Genomic DNA, 15,108 nt, shown 5'->3' with positions numbered 1-15,108 from the left:
GTGCAAGGTCCTACACCTGGGTCAGAGCAATCCCAGGCACAGCTACAGGTTGGGCAGAGAAGAGATTCAGAGCAGCCCTGTGGAGAAGGACTTGGGTGTGTTGGTCGATGAGAAAACATGAGCCGGCTTCAGTGTGTGCCCGCAGCCCAGAAAGCCAACCGTATCCTGGGCTGCATCAAAAGGAGCGTGACCAGCAGGTCGAAGGAAGTGATCCTGCCACTCTACTCTGCATTCTTGAGACCTCACCTGGAGTATTGTGTGCAGTTCTGGTGTCCTCAACATAAAAAGGACATGGAACTGTGGGAACAAGTCCAGAGGAGGGCCACGAGGATGATCAGGGGACTGGAGCACCTCCTGTATGAAGACAGGCTGAGGAAGTTGGGGCTGTTCAGCCTGGAGAAGTCTGTGTGGAGACCTCATAGCAGCCTTCCAATATCTGAACGGGGCCTGTAAGGATGCTGAGGAGGGACTCTTCATTAGAGACTGTAGTGACAGGACAAGGGGTAATGGGTTCAAACTTAAACAGGGGAAGTTTAGTTTAGATACAAGGAAGAAGTTCTTTACTGTTAGGGTGGTGAGGCACTGGAATGGGTTGCCCAGGGAAGCTGTGAATGCTCCATCCCTGGTGGTGGTCAAGGCCAGGTTGGACAGAGCCTTGGGGGGCATGGTTTAGTGTGAGGTGTCCCTGCCCATGGCAGGGGGTTTGGAACTTGATGATCTGTAGATCCTTTCCAACCCTAACTATTCTATGATTCTAACTTCTATGTTAATTATTAAAAAGAGCATAAAGATTTCTTAACATTCAGCACTTTAATGATAACAATATGTATCATACACTGTATATTCACTGTATCTTAAAATAGTTACTTAATTATACTAACATTTCTGCATTATGACTTGCTGTTTAAATAGTATCATGTTACAGTTCTGTTGGGGCCTATCCTTGATTTACATTTTTTTTCCCATTTATGTATCTCTCAAGTAGGTTTTTCTAGAGCTGTATCTTGTTCATAGAACAAGTATTTGAATTTCTCTAGCCAAGATTCTAATGCAATTTAACCACTCTAAAATCCTTCTTCCATATTTTGTTTTGCAGCCTAGTTTTCAGTGGTTATGTCACACTTAAGAATACACTTCTCTGCCACTGAAAGTGGCCCAGTAGCTTAATTCTCCTGTGAAGTACCTCTGAATCTGAAAAATAATATTCCTGTGTTCTGCAACTGAAGTTGCAAAGAATTATTCTGTTCCCCAAGAATGTCATCACTGCTGTGTCTTAGGCCATTTACAGTTGTTTTAAAAGAAAATACTCATCTGAGAGAGTGGCCAAATGAAAGCAAGACAAGCTTCTTTCCCAGTGATGTTTCTGAACTGGCAAGTACTGGATGCTGCAAGCAGACATGGAGTTTGAGAAGGACACCAAAGTATACATTTAAAATGAGTAGAAGAATAGGAGTGTGGTGCACAAAACACGGGTGTGCTGTATGATGCTTCTTACAGATGGCAATGTTGAAAGACGAGATGCTCAGTAGTCAACAGAGTCAAGACAACAGATGTCGGTTTACCTAGAAAAGAGTCAAGGACAATGAGACAGAGGATTATGTGGTTCCCATCTGTTCTTTTTCTTTTTTTTCTGGCAGCTACACTGGCACCATTCCTGGTATTGTGTTGGGACAAGTGCCCTGTTGTTCATGGTAAGCTGTACCTTCTCCTACCAGAGGTACAGTACTGAGTGGTGAAGTTGCAATACCATTTTAATAGTGATACACTGTTGAAGTCTAATAGTATTTTAGTGGGAGGTGTCCCTGCCCATGGCAGGGGGTTGGAACTAGATGATCTTAAGGTCCTTTCCAACCCTAACTATTCCATGATTCTATTTTCCTATTCCTCTTGAACAGATACAGTTTGTTACTTTGAAGTACTCTTGCTTTCCAAGGCATTTCTCTTCCATGTTATTTCTGCACTCCACTACACTGTCTGCTAACCTTTCTAGCCTGTGGTTCATCCTTTGTAATAATATATTTGTGGAATAATATAAAGATGTTCCATATAGCTTTGGCAATGACCAAAACTTCTGTCATGATTTCCACTGCTAGAGGGTTGGAGGGGACCAGAATCCTTTCCAAACCCCACAATGAGGTGGAGATAGTGGGCACTGTCAGAGAGAGAAGTAGGCTCCAGCAGGTGCGGTACTCTTCTTTTTTTTGGTATGTTACTGCAGTAGTCAAGGAATAGTAGGGAAGTAAATGTCTCCTTTATATAAAAGGAGAACTAATTGGGAATGTGGAAATTCTTGAGGAAGAAGTTCTTTTATCTTCTGGAATAACTAGCTTTGCAACTGGCCTGAGCTGCTAACAGCCACCAGACTCTATTACCTCAGCAATAGGTATTTTAGTGAGCTGATCTGATGTCCTTCTTTTGGGGAGAAACCTTAAAAAAACAGGACTGACAGGACTGGAGATTACAACCTATTTTTAAACAAAAAGCATTGTTCTTTACTGGATTAAAAGTCTGCTGTGCCAGAAAGTTTGAAAGGATGACTGTTAAATGTCAAAAGAGCAAAAAAGAATTTTTCCACAATCAAGTGCTGCTTTGAAGAGAAACAGAAAATTCATTGAATTCTTGCATCTTAATCAGTGCTACATTAAATTGAATAATGGTACATTGAACAGAGATGTGAAACGTGGTGGTTTGCCTTAAATTCTAGAGATGTTTATGAAATTTCTAGCTAGGGATTATTCTCTTGATTGCTTACTCCAGTTCACCTAAATCCGTTTTGGAGTGGTTCTTATTTGGCAGAACAAATTCTAATGTCATTATGATCAAAAAAGATTAGTGCTATTTGGGAAGAAAAAAAGCCCCAAACCACCCAGCCCCCATCAAATTTTTCATCATTTTTATTGTGGACAAATTGCAGTGAGTGTCTCCTGCTATTGGTGTGCCTCTACAAGACTGCTTATGTCTTACTCAAACCTTTGTAATTATATTTTAAACTATAATGACCTCTGTACATCCTGCAAAAGATATGGTTTTCATTCTTTCTAGCGATGTTTTAACATACTTAATAGAGGAGGCACCAGAGATTCTCTAGCAGCTAAACTTTAAAACCTTGATAATATGCCCGGTCTACTGAGCTTCCTTTCTAATACTTCAGTTATATTTCCAAAAGTTAATTTGTTAGTCTTCAAATAAGACTGGATAGCTTTATAAAATGTTTTCTAAAGACAATCTGAGAGTAAAATAAAAATTTACTAGTTAAATTTAATGCAAATACAGTAGTGGACCTTGAAATCCCAGAGTTGAGTGACAGCATTCTTAGAAAAGCAATAGGAAGAGAAGCAATTCCAGCTACAGGGCATATTACTGAAATAAAGTGCTCTAGTCCAAGGTAATTAAAGTTATGCATAAAGTCAAGTCTACAGCTCCTCTAATAACTTAATATTTTTTTTCTGCAATTAAAATTGTGGTTAGAAAGCTTAAGGGGGTGGATAATTACTAGCCATTAAAAGTCTGATCTTGTGAGTTGCTGAGGTCTCTCTGCTCCTTAAGAAATTACTGAGAACTGTGGATTGCAGGTTTAAATCCTTTAACACTGAATATGAACTGATGATCCAGATATGATACATGAAATGGCTGCTATGGTGCAGCATATATTATCAGTATACATCATTAAGGCATTCTCTTAATGAACAAAACATACTTCCTTTAATAAACAGGAGGGAAAAAAATATCTTTACATGTAGTACTCCACTGACAAACATATCGAATCCAAAATGTTCAGAGGCATTTACTTATATTTAGCTAACTAATTATCACTTGGTCACTTCAATAATATACCTTATTTCAATTAGATTTTGCATCTAATGGCTGTTTAGTCAACAGAAATCAATGGAAGGTTATCAACAACTCAAAAAAGCCTGACTGGGAATGCTGTCGGTTTTATTTGATCAGCTGAGCATGTATTTGCTGCACATGCTGTGGTAATTATTGAGCAGAGTACTTTATGTACTTCAGATCTTCCAATATAGTTTTCATTTTGAATTTTACAATTTATTTTAAGAAGCTTGGCTTAGAATTAAAAAAAAAAAAAAAAATGTTTTTAAATAATTGTGTCCTCTCATCAGAGGCTTTGTCTGTCATGTCTCTGCATTGGTTCTGCGTTTATACTTCTATTTGGGATGACCTGGAGAGAAACCACTCTTTCATCAAGAACAGACATGTATTGTCAAAGCTTTCTGGATAAGGACTATGGAAAGTTGCTTCCTTCTCTATCCCAAAGTTTCTGCTTCCCATTAACTGAGCTGTTAGGATTATATAATTCAGGCTAATTCCTAACTAGACTGTGCAAAGAATTAAGAGGGTGATATTTTTGTTACCATTATCGTTTTCAACATTAGGGGAGAAATAGCATGAGGAGCATGTCAGAGGTCACAGGCAAAAGAATACTGTGCTCAATATGAGAGAAATTAGGAAGTTTTAACTTAAAGATGCATGAAATCTTGCAACTGAAAAGAAGTGAGAAAAGGGGACCAATCAAGAAGAAAAGTTCTCTAACTGAAGGACTGAGTTTCTAATGAAGCAGTATTAATGAGATCGGCGGATAAAAGGTGGTAGGCAGATTAAAGGATAAGAAAGAAATGATGAAGTAAGTGGATAAAGATAACAGCTAAGAAGGATTACTGTGCAGAATTGGTTCAGAGAGGCATAAAAAGCTGAAGCAAGAAGAGTAACTTTGGATTAACATCTGAGAATTTGATTTTGAAGGTGGTTAAAATATTAGTGGTAGAGTTCATATGGATTAAGTTTGTCTTACAAGAAATTTGTATAAAGAGTAATGAGGTCAAAATAACCAGATCTCATACCATATTAAACAAATCACCCAACTGATGGAGAAACTGAACAGCTTTATGTAAGTGGCACAAGAGTGACAACGTAAGAATTTCAGATTCATTTAACACACTTTGTTCCTTGCAGTTCTACCCACCAAAATAATTTTCAAATGTTGAAGTGCATCCTTAGCAGCTGAAAACAGAGCTCTGTAGCATCTTCAAGTGAAGGCTTCCATTTGAACAATGTGAGAACATCAGTGGGTTTGTGGTTGCTTAAAAGAATTAATGGGGCTTTGAGTAACCTAGTCTAGTGGAAGGTGTTCCTGCCCATGGCAGGGGGGTTGAAACTATATGATCTTTAAGGTCCCTTCCAACCCAAACCACTTTATGATTCTATGAGTTTCAGCCTCTTTTTTGGTATTTTAAAAAATGTGTTCACATGAATGCTTTCACATTTCATAGTTATTATTTATTATTTGTATTGCCATAGCACCTAAAAACGTAGGTAGTTGTCTGCAACCTGGTTTTGGTAGGTGGTATAAAACATAATACAAAATGATCTAATAGCCTCTGAGAGGGCATTTGTAAGTAGCTGAAGCAATTCAGGATATTGCAGCCTCCCCCTTAGGCTGCTTCGTTAGAGCCATTTCATGATCAGCCCGTCTAAAATCATCACAACAGAATGTCTGAGGTGGTTTTACTGCTGCTTTAGTGCAAGCCCAGTGTTCAGTTCACTTCCCTGGTAGTTTACATCAGTCTTTGTGCTCAAGTGACTGCATTTAAGCTTCATGCTCTGGATGAATCATCTAACCAACCGTTCCCAAAAGCAGTGAACAGTCTCACTGCCCTCTTCACCCTCTTCCTTCATGCCAGCAGCAGCATCTGTATGAGTGCTGTCAGTTCAATGAGAGGCAGCTCGCAGAACTGAACTGGCATAAACCGAGCAGTCCATTGCAGCATTAAACTGGTGCCAGTGCTACAGTGCCAGGGCCCAAAATGTCGAGTAGCGTTCCCAGCTAAAGGGTTAATACTCACTGTGCAGACTGAGGAATGAGAAACTTTTAGATTTGTAATTAAAAAAAAAAAACCAACAAACTGGCCTTTATTATTTTGACTACCCCAGTTGTAAAATCTACTGTACAACAATGCAGTTCAGATGTTAAAAGTGGCTGAAAACAGCTTGGGAAAGCAATTGCATTCTGACTTTGACTTGTACAGTTGTAGCAGATATTAAAGCTGACGTGAGACATCCTGTGTTAGCTGTCCCATTCTAAGAATGGATCATCATAGAATGCTGTGGGAGGAGGTGTGTTTGAGGCTTTTCCAAGTCAGAACACAAAAACTGAAGATTACAACTGGTAACCAAAATGCACAGACCAGATGATTGAACTGGGAAAAAGAAGAGCAAAACACTTTGCTCAGGAAATGAGGACAGTTGTTTGTAACACTATTAAAATATTGATGACAGGTTTTATGTCAGTTCAGACTACTGAAGGTTGATAGCTGCTGTGCTATATGATCCCTCCCTGCCCAAATCTAGCAAGTAGCCCTGTTACACCGCATAGCTCCTCAGCTCAAACTGCAGACCTTTTTCTTCTTTCCCTATGCCAGGATAAATCAGGGTTGACATAACAGCATATTAGTGGGAATTACCACCGCTGTTGCTACAGATGTAAACACAAGGACAGTCACCAAACCGGACAACTGCAAAATGGATTACGGATGTTGTACGAACGGGAAAAGCCTTGCCCAGAAAGTATTCTCAGGTAGAGGAAACTAGTTACTAGCATCTACAGTAGGTGGCGGATTTTTCGTTGTCAAGAAATGTTATCGCGATAGCGAGGAAAAAAACCCACCACAAACCGCAACTGAAAACTGAAGCAGGAAAAAGAAACCGGAAAAAAAAAAAATAAAAATCAGGCTTAATTAAACTCTGGTTTGACGGTGACTCGGCAGGAAGGCGCTGCTGCAACTGCATCCCTAGCAGTACCTCCACACGTCTGCGGCACGGCTGGTTCTCCCCCAGGGCAGAAGCCGAAGGGAGGAGAGGTAGCGGCGGGATCAGAGCCAGGCGGCGGGCACCTCACCAAAATCAAAATCAACTCAGAAAACCCTGGGGAACTGTTACAAACGGGCCGGGGGGGCGGCTCCGGTGGCTTCCCCACCTCCTTCCCTCTGCCGCTCGGCGACCTTCCTTCTCCTCCTCCTCCGGTCAGCGTCGTGGGGCGCAAGGAGAGACCAGCCCCCCAACCGCCAGCAGTGGCGGGACCGGCAACAGCCTGGGGAGTGCAGGCCACGTTGTATTTTTGGAGCCCGGAGCGGTGCCGTCCCATCCCACCCCTCGGCTGGCGGTAGCCGGGCCGTGGAGCCCGCTGGGGGCGTAGCCTGCCCGCTCCTCCCCGGGGCGTTGAGGAGGAGGAGGAGGGGGGTGATTCGTCCGCCCTTCCCCGCCCTTGGGGTCGGTCGGGACGCGCCGGGCGGGATGCACTTCTAGCGGCGGCCCCGGCCGAGCGCAGGCCCCGCCGGCTGCACCTGGCGCCTGGGGAAAGCGGCCGCAGAGCAGCGCATCCTCCAGCCCGGGAACCCACCATGCAGAAACGAGGGGAGGGCGAGCCGCTCTCCCACCCGCTGGAGCAGGAGCCCGATCCAGATCCGCAGCCTGTGCCGCCAGGGGAGAAGCGCTTCAGGCTGTGGTACGTGGGCTCGTCCTGCCTGGACAGGCGGACCACGCAGCCCATGCTGCCCTGGCTGATGGCGGAGATCCGCCGCCGCGGGCAGCGGCAGGAGGCCAGCGGGGCGCTAGGCAGCGGCGTGCCGGCCCGCGAGGTGCTGCTGCTGCTGGGTTCCCCTACGCTGCGCTGCGTGCCCGCCGGACCCGCCAGCCCTGGCCGCCCCGCTGGCACCGGCTGCCCCCCCAGCCCCGCTCCAGCCGTCTTCATCTTCGAGCACAAGGCGCAGCACATCGTCCGCTTCATTCACAACAGCCACGACCTCACCTACTTCGCCTACCTGATCAAGGCGCAGCCGGACAACCCCGACTCGCCCATGACCTGCCACGTCTTCAGGGCCACCGACCCCAACCAGGCGAGTGGCGGCGGGGGCACGGGGAGGGGGCGCTGACCGGGGTTCCCCCGCTTTCCTTCTCTTGCCTTTCGCCTGCAGCCGCGGAGGGGTCGGAGTGTTCGGACTCGGCAGGGCAGCGCAGCGCTTGCGGGCAGCTGCAGCCCAGCTCTGCCCGCGAGGCTCTCTCGGAGTGGCTGTACCGAGGTTGCACCTGCACTGTGTTGGGCCAGGCTGCTCGGACGGCAGCCGGGGGGCTGGAGCAAGGAGGAGGGGGCACACGGTCCCAAGTTGCCTTGGGGTGTTGGGCCCACCCCTGCCAGGCCTAGGACACCAGACCCTGCGAAACACGGGTGCACTGGGAGACGAAGTCCCGCTCTTTATCCCTAGTCGTTCCGCGGGGAGGTCTGAAATCTTGCAGCAGCTCGGTAGCAAGCACACAGTCTTCTCAGTGAGCAGACTGCAGAATTCATAGTAAACCGCCTTTACGATGGTGTTAAGTGTTGGGAAGAAATAGAGTGGTGAGGAGGCTTGTGCTTTCACGCAGATCCTGGTGGTGTGGAATCCGCCGGGTTTGGCCAGTGGTCCGTGTCCTGCTCATAGGTCATGCTAAGGACACCTGGTCCTGCTCAGGCCCACTTAGTAGTGCTACAAACAATCCTAGGTTTGGGTGGAGACATTGTTGATAAAGTGCCAACTGGAAAAAAAGACCTAAGACTGTATTTTCCCGACTGCCTAACCGGCTTTGGCTCATGCATCAGATGTGCAGCAGACTCCTTTCTCCTCCCAGTATAGAGTATGTGAGCTATGGCAGTTTGAAGAGCAGGTTTGATCATTGATTTAGCACGGTGACAGCAAGAAAAAGACCTTTCAGTAACAGCCATTTGGTTGAGTAAGTTAAGACACCTTCTCCCCAGTTTTCACAGACGTGTATGGAGGAAAAATGCATCTTGTTAAAAGTGCTGGATTTTGCTGAAACAACTTAGCTGACTTACTAGATCTACTCCAGTTGTTTGTTTTCCTTCAGTGGAGAGGGTAGGAAGTATCAGGAAAGTGACTGAAAAGTTCTCAGTATAGTAATTTTTACTTGAGCCGTCATACTGCCAGAGATTATAACACAGGAAGGATTTAGATTGTGTACATAGCTGTGACTTGAGCCATCATCAAAGATAGAGTAGGCAGTATCCTGAGTGGAGGTAACGGCACTTAACTGGTTGGCAGCTTCTACCCCTATTGGGCTCTGCCAGGAAAGAGCATGCAGAAGGAGCATGAAATGGAGGGGATCGTGTCTGGCAAGGGAGGAGCCAGAATGTCCTTTCAGTTTGGCCATATGGACTGAAGTGAACCAAAGCTCCTGCTGTTGGCAGAAGTTGCTGAATCAGATTTATTTCTGGGATAGGTCTGCTCTGTTACCATGAGTTTGTGAGACAAACTCATGCTGTAAGATAGTGGGTCCCTATTGTGAATATGCAAAATTCTGTATATGTTTACATTTGGGAGGCTTTTTGTGGCTGACCCTTTTATCCACATGTCATTCCTTCTTTCCTCGTATAGGAAAACGTCCTTGTGTGCATGGAATTAAACCAAGCTGATACTGTAGATAGAACTTTATTATGAAAGTGATCAGTGTGAACAGGTTCCCTGTTATAAACGTTGATCTTGTTCTGACAAGATAGTCTAAGTTTTGTCTGTCAAGATTTTTTTTAACCTCATTATCATTAATAAAGAGTGAGTCCCTTGCACAAGGGTTGCTCAACACTTGATTTCCAGGGAAGAAAACTACAACAAGGGTAGTAGATGCACAGCTAGAGATGTGATTCACAAATATCTGACTAACAGGCAGGTGTTTTAAGGTATCAAAAAGAAAAGAAGGTGGAATGTTTTTATTCCTCTCCTGGGTTTTGTTATCAATTGTTGGCTAGGTCTGTGCAGGTCTGAAGTTGTTGATCTGTGCTTAAGCCTAGTCCTGAATGGTTGAAATTGGGCTGCAGGTTGCTAGCTCTGGCAGTCTTCTGCATCTTTTCATTGTTTATTATAAAATAGCTGCTGTTGTTACACACTTTCAAGATCTTCAAATATGTGCTTCTGTTCTGTATTGGTTATGTGAGCTTTGTGGTGCATATTATTATAGAAAGTATTTTTCACAGCTGTTATTTTAAGACAACCTCATTTTCCATCTTAGGCCATAGCCATTTCCAGCCAATGTCAGTTGGCACCACTACTGAGAAGTGATCCTGTTCTCTTCCAGCCTCAACCTCTCGCTCGTTCCTTCCTCTCAGCTTTGTCCTCGTGGCAGCACAACTGTTTGTGCAGCCACACAGCAAACAGGATCAGGGAATTGACTGGCGTTAAACTTGCTTTTCCCTCTCCTTTGCTGGATTAGTCCCAATCTGCTTCCCTTGTTCGCTTTGCTATGCAACCCTAATACCAGTTACATCAAGACAGGTAGGTTGGAGGCACAAGGCAGCAATGAGTGGTGAAGAACGGGAAGGGTCAGATAGCCATTCCAGAAGTTATACTGATTTCAGACTAGCCAGAGATGACTGCAAAGCTGTGGTGTTATGGTGTTACCCCTCTTGGCAATATTAAGCTCAGCGCCACACTGAGTCACTCTGGAATGAAGGAAGGGTATGTGAGATGTCCTCTGGTCAAGTTGGAAGGCAGCTAGCCATGATTTTAATAGAGGATGTAATCTATGAAAGTGAAAGGGTAATAATTGACTTCCAAGAGATTAATGCTTGTGCAGTAGTTCAAAAAACAATGTAGGTGAGAATGAGAATTTTGGCTTTGGGCCCGTTGCTTTGTTCACCAGCAGCAATACACTTGCATTCACTGTGACCACAAAAGGGGCTGTTATTTGCAGAAAAAAACAATACTTTTTGACAGTCCCTGCAAATCTCTTTAGCAGATGACCAGTAAAACCCCATGCAGTATGTGCTTTGTTAACGCCAGGTGGGAAGATAACATCTTTGAAAGTTATTTGTCGTGACTGAATAAAAAATGAGAATGTGAGGGGGTACAAGACACCTTTATTTGAAAGCCTGCAAATTGTAGGCAGAGCTGAAAAGTAGGAGCCAGTGGCTAGACTTGTGTTCTGGAGTAGTACTTCGGCTTGGTGTCTCAGAGAGCTCAGCTGTCTGTATGGGGGTGGATGCTCAGTTCCTTTTATTGGGGGGGGGGGTGTCTCTTTCTTTTGCCATTTAATTACAAGAGGAGAGAAAACATCTGGAGCCATCTGACTGGTGAGGACAGGAACAGAAGTTTCTGACTTTCCCCCCTGCTCCCCGGTTATTACTGTGTTTGCAGCTGCTTGTAACTTTTCATAGCAGCAGCCAGCTGAAGTGGATAAGGGTAGTTTGCTGTTTAGTTCTGGCTAGTAGCTTCTGAATAACAGCCAGAGATTTGTTAGTTTTTATTGCTGTCACTGGAGAATCATGTAGGATGCATGGAGTCTGTCTGTAGAAATTAAATGACTGTGTTTTCTTATTTTGGCAGATTTTCTTCACAACCCCAGGAACAGATTTATTTATTTAAACCAGAAGTTACAGTTTATAAACATAGCAGGCATACCCTTCTCCCAGCCACCAAGAAATGCCCTTTCTACCATGAAATGCTGATTTTTATTCTGTAAGCAGATTTTAATTGCGTGAAACAAATCAATGCTGTTTGACAATTGCCTTGGGTTGCCTGCTCTCTGGGGGAGAGGGTTATGGTTTGTTCTCTTTTTGCACTTTTTGTTTAATTATTATGCTAGTTCAGATTGTGAGTTTTCTTATTGAAATATTAATAAACCTGTTTTGGGGATTTATTTTTGTTTTTTGTTCTGAACTGGCATCCAAAATCTAATTATACTGTAATTGATTTGTATTAGTGAAGTCTTCTCTAGTTAAGCAAGAACTTACTTGCTGCGTTTTGCATTTCTTTTAGAAACCCGATAAGCAATGATCCAAGTGTATTGTTAGGTGGTTTCAAAACGAAGCCCAACTGGCTGTGAAAGAAAAGTGGTTTTGTGTTCAGACCTGAGTAGGGTTTAGCTCTTGTGTTTATAATCTGTAGCTGTGGCATTCTGCTGCAGCCGTGTGTTGAGAGGACTAGGCTGTTTCAAGGCAAAGCAAAAATCGTATTATAGAACCATAGAATGGTTTGGGTTGAAAGAGACCTTAAAGATCATATAGTTCCAGCCCCCTGTCATAGGCAGGGACACCTTCCACTAGACCAGGTTGCTTGAAGCCCTGTCCAACGTGACTTTGAATACTCCCAGTGAATCCACAACTTCTTTGGGCAACCTGTACCAGTGTCTCACCACCCTCACGGTAAATAGTTTCTTCCTTATATCTAATGGCAAAACTAAATGCCTTGTCAACTCTTTCCCCTTCCGAAAGTTTAGACCACCACAACCAAATAGAGGAGTATTTTGCGGACAATGTAAAGCTGTGATAAGAGTTAGAGGAGCAGAGAATCTCAGAGACAAGAGCCCTGGAGGCAGCCTGTTTGTAACCCAGATCCCTGCTCTGTCATTGCTGCAGGGGCTGAAAGTCAAAAACGTTTGTCTATTCCAAGAGTGTGATAACTGTCTGTTAAATAATGTATTTCAGTAAAGCAAGGCCATAAGTTTATTCTGAGAAAAAAGGCATCGGTACAAAATGTTTCATTTTGGCTATTCAAAGGAGGCTTTTATACTGTAATAATACCTCGTTCTGTAAGGCTTCTTATTGCAGAATGTAAGTTAGAAACATTTGAAGAGGAATATTTATGAACTTTACATTCGTATTTCTTCTGTGCTTTCATTTTTATGTGTCAGGAGCATGAGTTAAATAGCAGCAAAGTTTTGGCGTGAGTAAATATATGTACAGCATCGTTTCAATTTGTGCTAAAATATTGCACAGGTTGAGTTGTCTGATAAGCTGCATTTTTAATAGATACAACATATGTGATAAAAAAGATGGGCTCTGGGTTTTGAAGGATTCTGCAGGAAGTGGGAATGTTTCACAGTTTGGTTGCTGGATAGACTTGAGCTCACACTGGTTGCAAAGGAAGGGGTAACACTGTTTTCCCTGAGAAAGACAGGTTGCCCCAGATTTATCAAGAAAACAAGTCTTGGAGAGACCAAAAGAAAATTTGTTTGTGTGGGTCAAATCCATTCATGGACTGAGAAACAATGACTCAAAACAAAGAGTGGATGCTAAAGGCTTGCAATGAATGCAGAATTGTTTGGTGAGCAGCCTCATTATCTCCAGCCTACGTGGGCATGGGCTATACGGCCTCACATGAAAAGTCTTGCATTCTCTTTTTCTCTTTAACAATTTTTGACAGGTTTGGGAAACGAAACTAAAATGAGCTTTGTGTTTCATTTTCATTTTCCTTAGTGATTGATTCAGCCCGTCTTTCTGAAAATGAGAGTGCATCTTGTTTTAGGCTTGCAAAGCTATCCTTAAGTTCCAGTTTTGAACATCTTGTCTGTAATAATTTTCTTTTGTGTCCCAAACAGAAGAAATAGTATAAATATTAAAGTTAAGTGTTTGTAGATGGTGGTATGGAGCCTCTTTGTTCCTGGTTAATGTTTAGGAGAGGAAAAGGAATAGTTTTAAATACTCTTATCTGCTGTTTTTGTAGAAAGACTTCATTCATTTTTCCTTTTGCAGTTCCTGAAAACCACCCCATTATTTGGGGTGTAGGAGACTTCTTCTAGAGGACTGTATTTGCAGAAAGGCAAAATAAAATATAGAATGATAAATATATGAAATGATATAAGCTCACAGAGAGTGGCTGTAGGTAACACAGTGACCAGATAATAAGACTATTTTATTGAAAGAAAGGAGCTTGTATGCATCTGTGCACACCAAATCAGGGCTCCTCTTCTGCTTATGTGTTTCTGTGGTTTTGTCCTGTTTTTAAAATATAGAGGCAGTTCTTTTTAAAAATAATTAGATAGAAAACTGACTTCCAAAAGGTTTGGCTAGCTTATGTATGTCTTGGTTAACAGGGAGAGTCTGATTATTAGAGATGGTAAAAATGTTGGACCAAAATGCTTGAAGGTAGTGTTTATTAAGATGAATGCTAAAAAAAAAGATTCATTTTCTAAGTAGCCACTGCAGAATAGTAGTGTGGCTGACTCCTACCAGTCTCTGCTTTTTGCTAGAGTTTGGTATAGCATTTGATGTGCACAGCTCGCCTTCCTTGCATCTCTTCCATCCATCTTCCCCATTTACTTAGAACTCCCTGAGCATCTTTAGTTTCTCCAAGGTGAAGTCTCCAAGGTAAAATCCAGACGCTTCAATGAATTTCGCAGACCGGTCATGGAGTTTGCTGTCCAGGCTGTAGGTCATGCAGAATTCTCAGCAGTGTTGGCATGGTCCTCTCATGGCACCAGCTGTCCTCTGCCACCTGGTTTAGTTTCCTTTGTGGTTTCAGATACTATTTCAAGTTCAGAGACAAGAAAAAAAGAAGAGTTTATTTCCATGTGGCTTTTATCATTTATCCCATACGTGAACTGTGGCATCATCTAACTTCACATTCTGTATGTCTGAGGCACCTCTGGAGTGCTCAAGGAGATGGCTGGGTAAAAAGTCAGACCCACTGTAAGTCTTGTATTAAATGTGGTGTTTGAGGGCAGCTGGAAAGCAAACTCAAAGCAAAAAGTGAAATGACTTAATTCATATACAGGATTTGTGCTATTCTGGTCTGTACAGAACGTAATATAATATCTTACCACCTTAACGTTCTGACACAAATAGGTACACTAAGGCCATGCAAAACCATGGGTTCCAAGATAAAGCAGGACATTACTAATGAAAGATAGGGTATGATCATGTCATGAACAGCTGTATTTGCCCTGAAGAGGTCTTCAAAGTGTAAAAAGACAATACTGGATGTCAGAGGGCAGGGTGAAAGCACAATGCCTGGAAGTGCTTACTTTAGGGTAACTAAGTGACCTCCGTTTTTGTGATCTGTTTTGTGTACCAGAGAACGTGCATCCATTTTGGATATGCATGTTTTCATCCATTGACATAGTTTGTTGGTTTTGTTCTTTGTTTGTTTGCTTGAAGGGTTGTTTTTTGTCTCCCTCAGGTGTATTAATTAGGTGACAACTGGTAGATCAGTGAGGTGGGAAAATAAATGTTCTTGGCAGTCTTGTAGATCTGAAAGCACTGTGGTAATTCAATCTTCCTCTCAGCACTGGTCAGGGGTAAGCCTGTTTGTGCTGTAGAGGATTAGTTCTAGT

The sequence above is a fragment of the Pezoporus wallicus genome, unplaced genomic scaffold (genome assembly GCF_028554395.1).
Source record: "Pezoporus wallicus isolate ANWC-B61680 ecotype Strahan unplaced genomic scaffold, APGP_CSIRO_Pwel_v1 contig_16, whole genome shotgun sequence".
Taxonomy (NCBI): domain Eukaryota; kingdom Metazoa; phylum Chordata; class Aves; order Psittaciformes; family Psittacidae; genus Pezoporus; species Pezoporus wallicus.
This window is presented reverse-complemented; position numbering follows the sequence as displayed.